This window comes from Oncorhynchus keta, chromosome 34, assembly GCF_023373465.1.
Source record: "Oncorhynchus keta strain PuntledgeMale-10-30-2019 chromosome 34, Oket_V2, whole genome shotgun sequence".
Taxonomy (NCBI): domain Eukaryota; kingdom Metazoa; phylum Chordata; class Actinopteri; order Salmoniformes; family Salmonidae; genus Oncorhynchus; species Oncorhynchus keta.
Window position 1 is genome coordinate 51913508 of NC_068454.1, and position 11321 is coordinate 51924828.

An 11321-nucleotide genomic window follows, 5' to 3' on the forward strand; every position below is an offset into this window, starting at 1 on the left:
GATCATTTATCACTCCAGTGTTAATCTGCAAAATTGTAATTATTTGCCTACCTCCTCATGCCTTTTGCACACAATGTATATAGACTCCCCTTTTTTTCTACTGTGTTATTGACTTGTTAATTGTTTACTCCATGTGTAACTCTGTGTTGTCTGTTCACACTGCTATGCTTTATCTTGGCCAGGTCGCAGTTGCAAATGAGAACTTGTTCTCAACTAGCCTACCTGGTTAAATAAAGGTGAAATAAAAAAAAATAAAAAAATAAAAAACATATCATAATTTGGTCGTGATCCAGAGAGGTTAGAAAAATTATCGAGATCCTATATGAGGCTGTGGAGAGATCCAAATTGTGGATTTAAAAGAAAACATGAATCATCAGCATACGATGACAGCTTTGTTTTAAGCACTGGATTTCTAGCCCCTTGATATTATTGTTGGATCTGATTTTAACAGCTAACATTTTGATGGCCATAATAAATAAATATGCCAATAGTGGACAACCTTATTTTTCTCTTGATAGTTTAAAACGTTTTGAGAAGAAACCATTTTAAAAAATCCACCTAGGGTTACTACATATAACTCTAAACCATTGTAGAAGAGATTCTCCTAAATCTAAATTTTCCAGGCATTTACGGCATACATTTCAGTTGTACTTTATCAAAAGCCTTTTCAAAGTCAGCTATGAATACCAGGCCTGGTCTCACAGATTTTTCATAGAGTTCTTGTTACGCCCCTCGTTTGTAGAATGACCGGACCAAGGTGCAGCGTGGGAGGCGTACATTTTCTTTATTAATGTTCCACCAAAAAAAACAATAAACAACACAACGAACGTAAAGCTTCGCAGTGCAAAACATGCAACAAACAAAGACAAGATCCCACAACTGAAGGTGGGAAAAAGTGCTGCCTAAGTATGATCCCCAATCAGAGACAATGATAGACAGCTGCCTCTGATTGGGAACCATACCCGGCCAGCAAATAAATATACAAACTAGAATGCCCACCCAAATCACACCCTGAACTAACCAAATAGAGAAATAAAAAGGCTCTCTACGGTCAGGGCGTGGCAGTTCTATTGTTTCCAGTACTTGTCATATATTATCTCCAATGTATCGTCCATGTAAGAAACCTGTAGGACTAATAATGTCTGAGAATACCTTATTAATTCTATGTACTATGCATTTTGCTAGAATTTTTGCATCCCAACACTGAAGTGTAAAGGTCTTTACATTTTTTAAATTGATTGGATCTTTATCTTTACAACTTGGGTCCTGTTCAGTAATAATGAAATCAGACCTTGTTGGGTATCTGATAACCTACCATTTTTATAGGAGTAGTTAAAACGCTAATAACGGTCCTCCGAGTACAATGGTTCCTGAATGAAAAGTGTTGAGATTATGCAGCAGGACAGAGGTAATTTGTGGTTTAGTACGGTACCCTGCACCACTGCTGCATTGCTCCAGACCACCACAAGGGGGAGTTAGAGTACTGATTATGCTTTTGTGTTGCAAGGCACTAATGTGTCTCTAACTGACAACGAATGGGCGATATAAACCAAATAGAAACTGATAATTGCGCACAACTTCAAAATTGAATTTCAATGAACTAAACGATGAGGATGAAGAAGGTGATTGAATTTAGAAACTAAAATGTTCAATTATTTTCCATGATATTCTTAAGATATATATATATATATATGTTGACTATATGTAACAGTATAGACTTTACGTCCATCCCCTTGCCCCGACCTGGGTGCGAACCAGGGACGCTCTGCACACGTCAACAGTCACCCTCGAAGCATCGTCGCCCATTGCTCCACAAAAGCTGCAGCAATTGATGTATGCTAAATAATCAAGTTGATGGCGCAGTCATATGGCCTCGGCAGTGAGTGACTCACTCAATCATGGCTTTGGATCAAAATAAATAAGTACCAACATTCTTTCTGATAGTCTTTAATAAAGAAATGTTTTGCTTATCCTGACCTGGACACCATAATCTCTAAAAGGAAAAATATTACCACCTTCTCTTGCCCATGTCATTTTCCAGATTTGCCCTAACGAAAAATGTCCTTTAGATATTAATTTAGAATCTTCCAATCGTCTAAGTGTAATTATTGGCGGAGAGCCCTTGAGATTGCAAAATAGTTGGCAAACTTTGAAGACTGACAGGCAGTCAACATGTGGCGGGTTCGTCAGGTGGTCGCTTTACCCTGACATTTCCATTCCTCTTCTGACAACAGAACTTGACCAACTGCTCACCAGGCACAGCAAGGGCCGTCCAAATGCTGTTCTGCTATCCCAAGGATGTGTAACCGAAGAGAGATACCACGAGTGGACACAGAATACCAACTGGGATGGATCCCGAGTAAAATGTGGTTTACCAGTGAACCTCCGGCTGTTTATCATTAATACTGTGTCTCAGAAGTTTTTGTCCATGACTGATGCAACCCAAAAAAGCATTAAAGACAGAGTTAAGACAGAGTACTTGAGGTCACCAAGAAAAATTGGACATGGCCGGCTCTCCCTTATGTAAGGAATTTGGCACTTTACCATGTCTACTATGTACTGTGCGCTATGTTTACTTGTCAGACTGCACAGTAGCCTAATAAACATATGCAGGCGGCTTCTATCTTCAATATGCTTTAAATGCTTTATTATCCCAAAGTGCGTGTGGGCAACTTCATGCAACTGCAAAATGTCTGATAAAGCCTATAGTGTACAATATTCCTTCATCAACCTCTTTATGCTTTCGTTAATTAATAACTATGGGAATAAATATCACTGAATGAAAGAAATATTGGAATAAAGTAGGCTAATGAAGTTAAGTAAACAAATTGTTGCTTACTGGAACACCCAAAGTCATCCTATTGTTATAATAGCCGCACTGTTTCAGCACTGTTTCAGCACTGTTTCGCGCTGCTCTGAGACCAGCATGGGGACTGGTCTTGATAAATCAATACGATTTATCACTTAGCTAAATAGTTGGGAAGAGATTTTCGATGTACCATTTCATGGCACGTGGTTTATGAATTGACAAGCAATCTCCCGTTCCTCCTGAAAGCCCTAATCTGCTCACTTAAATTAATAAAGATCCTTGTCATGGTGCTATTAGCAGGACAATAGACTCTTCAACCTTTACAAAAGGATAGCTTGGCTAGGGTGTAAAAAATAATCCCCCCAATTTGCAGTGTGTTAAGTACTCTAAAGTTTTACATCTCTAAATCCAAACCTCATGCAACTGCAAAATGTCAGATGAAGTATATACTGCGCAGTATTTCTTCATCAACATATTTATTCTTTCGTTAATAAAATAATGATAAAAAATATTTTTTCTAAATTAATGGAAGAGGCAAGAGGAAGGTGAAAATGTTTTCAAACACTTGTTTTTCAAAAGGGTTATTAGCAGGACAATAGACACGATCTGGTCCTAAAAACACCTCTCTGATTTTGGGTCCAGCATATCTCGAGATGATGTCATTGAATGTCTCGCCAACTTTGATCCATTCCTGGGCCTGTAAAGTTCGTTGTTCGTCAAAAGACGAATCGTTGGGTTGAAACTAAAGAACAGTGCAAAACAAGAGAACACACATTGTTAATGTTTTAAAAAATTGCCAAGAAACTGAAGGTCTCGAACAACCCTGTGTACTACTCCCATCACAGAACAGCACAAACTCGCTCTAACCAGAACAGAAAAAGGAATGGGAGTGCACAACTGAGCAAGAGGACAAGTGCATTAGAGTGTCTAGTTTGAGAAACAGACGCCTCACAAGTCCTCCACTGGCAGCTTCATTAAATAGTACCCACAAAACACCAGTCTCAATGTTAACAGTAAATAAGCGACTTTGGGATGCTGACCTTCCAGGCAGACTTGCAAAGAAAAAGCTATATCTCAGACTGGCCAATAAAAAGAAAAGATGGGCAAAAGAACACAGACACTGGACAGAGGAACTCTGCCTAGAAGGCCAGCATCCCGGAGTCACCTCTTCACTGTTGATGTTGAGACTGCATAGCCTTTATAGCCTTTATTTCTCAGAGCAAGAATATACTGACGAGTTTCATAAAATAATTATTTTTTTCTGGCAATTTTGAGCCTCTAATCGATCCCACAAATGCTGATGCTCCAGATACTCAACGAGTCTAAAGGCCAGTTTTATTGCTTCTTTAATAAGAACAACAGTTTTCAGCTGTACTAACATAATTGCAAAAGGTTTTCTAATGATCAATTAGCCTTTTAAAATTATAGACTTGGATTAGCTAACACAACGTGCCATTGAAACACAGGAGTGATGGTTGCTGATAAATGGGCCTCTGTAGATATTACATAAAAAATCTGCTTCCAGCTACAATAGTAATTTACTACATTGACAATGTCTACACTGTATTTCTGATCAATTTGATGTTATTTTAATGGGCAAAAAAATGCTTTTCTTCATAAAACAAGTACATTTCTAAGTGACTCCAAACTTATGAACAGTAGTGTATACAAACTCAGCAACAACAAAAAACGTTCCTTTTTCAGGTCCCTGTCTTTCAAAGATAATTCGTAAAAATCCAAATAACTTCACAGATCTTCATTGTAAAGGGTTTAAACACTGTTTCCTATGCTTGTTCAATGAACCATATACAATTAATGAGCATGCACCTGTGGAACGGTCGTGAAGACACTTACAGACGGTAGACAGACAGTAGGCAATTAAGGTCACAGTTATGAAAACGTAGGACACTAGAGAGGCCTTTCTACTGACTCTGAAAAACACCAAAAGAAAGATGCCCAGGGTCCCTGCTCATCTCCGTGAACGTGCCTTAGGCATGATGCAAGGAGGCATGAGGACTGTAGATGTGGCCAGGGCAATAAATTGCAATGTCCGTACTGTGATATGCCTAAGACAGCGCTACAGGGAGACAAGACGGACAGCTGATCGTCCTCGCGGTAGCAGACCACTTGTAACAACACCTGCACAGGATCAGTACATCCGAACATCACACCTGCAGGACAGCTACAGGATGGCAACAACAACTGCCCGAGTTACAACAGGAATGCACAATTTCTCAATCAGTGCTCAAACTGTCCGCAATAGGCTGAGAGAGGCTGGACTGAGGGCTTGTAGGTCTGTTGTAAGACAGGTACTCATCTTCAACCACCAGTGAGTCCATTTTAATGAGTCCACCAAATGCATTGTTTTAACTCTAAAAGCATATTTGCGCCAACAAAAAAATGCATCAACCCATACAAATATATTCATTTATTATTAACCCTGCATTATAATTGTATAAAAGCCCTTTAGATATTTAATTAGATCTACTGTACAAGGACATTTTATTGATCTGCTAGTATTTTCATTTAGAGATTCCGGTAAACTCTTTGATGTTTCCTTTTATGTATCCTACCAATTGTTATTGGATTATTCACCATGGCAACCAACTACATGTATTTCTTAGTTAGGTTGGCTTGTTTGCAGAATTTACAGCCTGCTACGCTTGTGAAAAACAAAATACAAATCACTATCACAATATTAAAAATGTTCAAATGGATTCATGAATTAAATCACTTTAAATTCAATTTTATTAGTCACATGCGCCAAATACAACAGCTTACTTACGAGCCCCTAACCAACAATGCAGTTAAAAAAATAACGATAAGAATAAGAAATAAAAGTAACAAGTAATTAAAGAGCAGCAGTAAAATAACAATAGCGAGACTGTATTCAGGGGTAGAGTTATTAAAGTGACTATGCATAGATGGTAACAACAGAGAGTAGCAGCGGTGTAAAAGAGGAGGAGGGGGCGGGGGGGTCAATGCAAATAGTCTGGGTAGCCATTTGATTCGATGTTCAGTAGTCTTATGGCTTGGGGGATATAAGCTGTTTAGAAGCATCTTGGAACTAGACTTGGCGCTCCGGTAAAGCTTGCCGTGCGGTAGCAGTGAGAACAGTCGATGACTAGGGAGGCTGGAGTCTTTCACAATTTTTAGGGCCTTCCTCTGACACCGCCTGGTATAGAGGTCTTGGATGGCAGGAAGCTTGGCCCCAGTGATGTACTGGGCCATTCGCACTACCCTCTGTAGTGCCTTGCAGTCGGAGGCCGAGCAGTTGCCATACCAGGCAGTGATGCAACCAGTCAGGATGCTCTCGATGGTGCAGCTGTAGAACCTTTTGAGGATCTGAGGACCCATGCCAAATCTTTTCAGTCTTCTGAGGGGGAATAGGTTTTGTTGTTCCCTCTTCAAGCCTGTCTTGGTATGCTTGGCCCATGTCAGTTTGTTGGTGATGTGGACACCAAGAAACCTGCTCCACTGCATCCCCATCGATGAGAATGGGGGCGTGCTCGGAATTCTTTTTCCTGTAGTCCACAATCTTTAGCCGAAATGTTGCTGTTCATCTGATGAAGGTGCACATGGTCCTATTTATATCATGAATATGAAAATGGAGGGCATACATGATTAAATGTGAAAACATTAGACCTCTCACTAAAGGTTTCAGTCATACAAAAGTTATACATAAATCTGAACTGGTTGGAGATTATACGAATACATGGCCATAAAGGCTATATCATTTTTCAAGCTGTTCAAACATTCATAGATGACTAGCAGGGTCAAGTAATATAAACAGTAGTTATAGAGGAAGCAACCGGGCAGCAGCTTAGGAGTAATACAATCAGAGCACAGCAGAGGACATGGAGGACAGTGTTGATTTATAACATTTGAATGTGCATTAGATGGCAACAAGATCATATTGTACAAAGATTTCATGGTCGAATTGCTGCAAGAAGCCACTACTAAAGGACACCAATAATAAGAAGAAGAGACTTGCGTGGGCCACGAAACACGACCAATGGACATTAGTCCGGTGGAAATCTGTCCTTTGGTCTGATGAGTTTGTTTCCAACCGCCAAGTCTTTGTGAGACGCAGAGTAGGTGAACGGATGATCTCCACACCTGTGGTTCCCACTGTGAAACATGGAGGAGGAGGTGTGACGGTGTGGGGGTGCTTTGCTGGTGACACTGTCAGTGGTTTATTTAGAATTCAAGGCACACTTAACCAGCATGGCTAACACAGCATTCTGCAGCGATACGCCATCCCATCTGGTGTGTGCTTAGTGCGATTATCATTTGTTTTTCATCAGGACAATTTCCACAATTGGAAGGATTGTCACCTGTAACCAGGATTGGCATTACAAAAACTACATTTTTGTCAAGCAATTATTATTTTTTGCAAAGAATGATTGTGATTCATCCTGTATTGATCCTAACATCACCCCATAGCAGCGTGGGATACACACGCACACACATACAAACTCAAGAGAAGACTTGATATGCAAATGCATATACAGTTGTAGCTGTTTGAGAAGGCATGCAACAGTTTTGCAAGAATGGGGAGATTTGATTAACCAATGTCAAGTCCTAGCTAATGGAGCTCAAATACCATCCCCTACCCTGAAACACACATATGCTGGTCCCCCGCTGTGACCATTTTCCCAAGCATCTCTGTGCAGTCAGACCTTTTTATTATTTTATGCCATCAGGGCCACAATAATTTGCCCCCTCTCTGATTGTTCGAGTGTGAGCCCCTCCCCATGGGTTACTGCAGCTAGTGTTGCCAGCACTGCCACTACCTGGGTGAAGGTACCTCACCGAAATTCCCACCGGCTAGGTAGATGTCATCAAAGTCCTCATTTGCAGCTTTGAGAAATTCCACCCATCCAGGGGCTTTGTTAGACCAGCCCTGCCAGGCAGGCTGAGACACTTGAGGAGGCATTGCTGCCTTAGCTGGTCTCTGACCATGTTTATCTTTCTGTCTTGGCTGCTTATAGGCTACTTGCAGTCGTGTATAAACTTAACCGCATACTAGCATACCTAAACTTAACTTCGTCCTAACCACTTGCGCTTTCGTGTAAATACTACTGGTTTTACAAATCGTGAGTGTAACAGTTTCTCGGCTGTTACACTCTGTTGCGATTTGGACAATGTAACTGTTTCTTGTGAGATCAAGTTGCAATGGACAGTTATCTAGCAGAGGTTACGTGAGATCTCTGTCCGTACAGTATGATCTGATATGTATGAATGAGTTAAATTTGGCATGCTCTGCCAGCGTGCCTTTTCATCCGTAGTATAATCTGATTGCCACTGATTAAATAATGTGGGACATAACATCTGCCGTGTCTGGACAATTCACATATTTATCCTTAACATTCCGTATCACTTATTTTAGGCCCATGTTTTCAAACTGAGGGTGAATGGATTTTAAACCAAAGGACAGGTAGTCAAAGCTGACTGTTTTGATGTGTGAGACCCTACTGTACATGAAGATTAGTCATGGGTAATATGTATTAATAAAGACTTGGTTTATTGACGATGAGAAAGGACTATCCTGGAGCAGCTTATTGGATAATAATTGTATGTAAGAGCTGAGGACTTTGAAAAATGTAAGTGTCCATTGTGGTGTTCAAATCCTGATAATAGAGTTTAGTAGTTATACAAAAGGTGAAGGTGGGGTAGATTACATTTTTTACAAGTGTTCATTTTGTGAGTTTTTCCTCAATAGTAATTACCTGATTGACATACCTTGGGTAGGGAGTATTCACTGTTCTGCTTGCTTGAGTCTCTGATGACTCTGAAGTCTAAATGCTAAATATCCCTCTCCTGCTGTGAAATGTAAACTAATCAGGAAGCATGTGTGTTTAACCAGCAGACAGAATTGAACTGTACACACAAACATGCGCCTCTGTGTGTGCATGTTTGGTGTGGGTGTTACCTCTGAAGGGACAGGAAGAGAGCTCATTAGGTGTCTTGGCCCAAAACACTGAGGGTGTTTTGTTTCGAATCAGCACAAAGCAGGGAGGCTCTTATGGAGGCAGATGCACCTGCTTGTTATCTTTCAATTAAAAGTCAAAGCCCCGCAAACAAAAGGAGTGACGCTCCGTGGACACGACGAGTCCTCTCCGTCCTCCGGCTTAGGTGACATCACAGCAAAGAGGTACTCCCCATGCCTCCTTTCTCTACTCTCTCCCTCTCTTCTCCTCCTTCCCCTGCACTCGTGGTGTGATGGGTTTCCCAGCCCTTAGTTTTGATCTGCGGATGCACGTGTTATCGTTGTGACTCCCCTGGACGTTGGGTCCAGGCTAAATATTTTTGCAGAAAGCATGTGACAGGTCTTGTAGGCCTCCGACCGGCTCTCGGGATTAAGGACAGAGGTTATGGCCTAGAATGGTGAAGTGGTTCAGATTTGACCTCCAGGCTCACAAGGTTCGGCAGGGAGAGGTTTTGATGCAATTCATTGGGTGGGGGAAGAAAACAGTTTAATATCATCCTAACACCCAAACTACTTATATATTATGATTTCTATAGGCATAGACATGAGTTTATCAGTGTCTTACTATGGTACAAATTCATAGATTATTGAATCTGTCAAATACGTAATAAAAAGAGCAACAGACTTATAACCATGGCAGAAAATAAAAGGGGAGAAGAGACCTTGATAAAGAACAGGTCTGAGAACGTTAGACAAGACATCTAAGATGGGACAATATGTTCCCACACAGGGGGTCAAGGCTCAGATTCCTTGTCAAAGGCATATAGAAAGTTACTTTTCATAGATTCCCTCAGCAAGTGTAACATCTCATCGTGTCGTGGATTAAGCGTATATGAGATGTGCCTATAATGCTGATGATACAGTGTGCTTACAGAGAGCACTGAGTTTGAAACGGACATGAGAGAGAGGAGAGTGAGAAAGAGAGAGAGAGCGAGAGAGAGAGAGACAGAGCGCGCAATCTAGAACAAGGATTGACTTCTTGCAAATAATTACTCCCAAGCATGTGAACAGAGCGAAATGTACCTTTTCTTGCTATTGACACGTTCTGAGTGCAAATACGTTGTTGTCTGCTGTAAAATCAAATGACTCCACAGTGTCCTCTACAGGTTATTTATTTTTATTTTACCTTTATTTTACTAGGCAAGTCAGTTAAGAACATATTCTTATTTTCTTATTTTCAATGATGGCCTGGGAACAGTACTAACCGTATCAGTTCAATGAACAGAGGGTGAAAAAAACATTAGCACCAGTGACTTGCCGGTCAAACCATAATCATCCCATAGAAGAGTAAATAAAACTTCACTTTTATTGGGATTCTATTCAGGTGACAAGTAATATAACCTGTTCAGACCAAATTCACATGCAACCATCACAGACACATGCACATATAATGACAACTCCCATTCACAGGAAATATAGAGGACAATCTGAGGGAAAGTAGATATGTATATTAGAACGAATGCAATATGCTATGGTGCCAGATACACCATTTAAAAAGATATTGATTACATATCCTAGAGGAGATATCTAAACCCATGCTTCATGGGTAAATATGTGTGTGAGTGTTTGCAAATGGTATGCATGTGGAGTATTTCCATTCGCCTCACCCTTTGCTCATTAACCATTGGTCACAAAACCTTTCTATGCTCTACAATAGTCATTTGAATGTCAGTCATACATTGAATAACTGTACTTTTCCATAGTTGAAAATATACTATTAAGTCTATTTGTTCTGTCTCCACAAATCGAAATATGACATTTTTTAAAGGTTACTTTTTAAACACTACAAACGTATGCATATAGGGGAAACACTTTGCTTTGTGTATGGGCATGTGGACAGAGTTGCTATACTCTCATTAACTCGATATTGAAACTCCTTTCGAAGCCTCAGGAAGCTAATCAACACAACAAGGTCCTCAGCCCTGGGGCTGTCCTCGCTATAGATCCTGTCTTGCGTGAGAAAGAAAGGAGAAAAGACAACAACGAGTGAGGTGAGGGATTGGAGAGGTCAGAAACCATGGAAACTATGTGGAGTGCCTCCACTAAAGCAGTGTTCGAGAGAGAGAACAGTGACCCATCGCTGTGATGGCGGAATACTGGTACAATGTTATAGTGAATGGGGAACATGCACGCTTCTACTGGGCCACAAAGGGATGGAGTTGGTGCAGGGGAGATGGGATTTAGAGGATATGGATATTATGTGCATATTTTGAGATTGAGTGCGTCTTCGTGGGAGTATGTTTTGAGGGGCAGTATTGGGAAGATGCGGGACTGTGTGTGTGAGAACTAAAGCGAGAGAGGATAGAGGTTCTCTGTATCTCACTCTCTCTCTCTGTGTGTGTGTGTGTGTGTGTGTGTGTGTGTGTGTGTGTGTGTGTGTGTGTGTGTGTGTGTGTGTGTGTGTGTGTGTGTGTGTGTGTGTGTGTGTGTGTGTGTGTGTGTGTGTGTGTGTGTGTGTGTGTGTGTGTGTGTGTGTGTGTGAGATATCCCATCCGTACAGACTCATGCAGTCCCCCTATT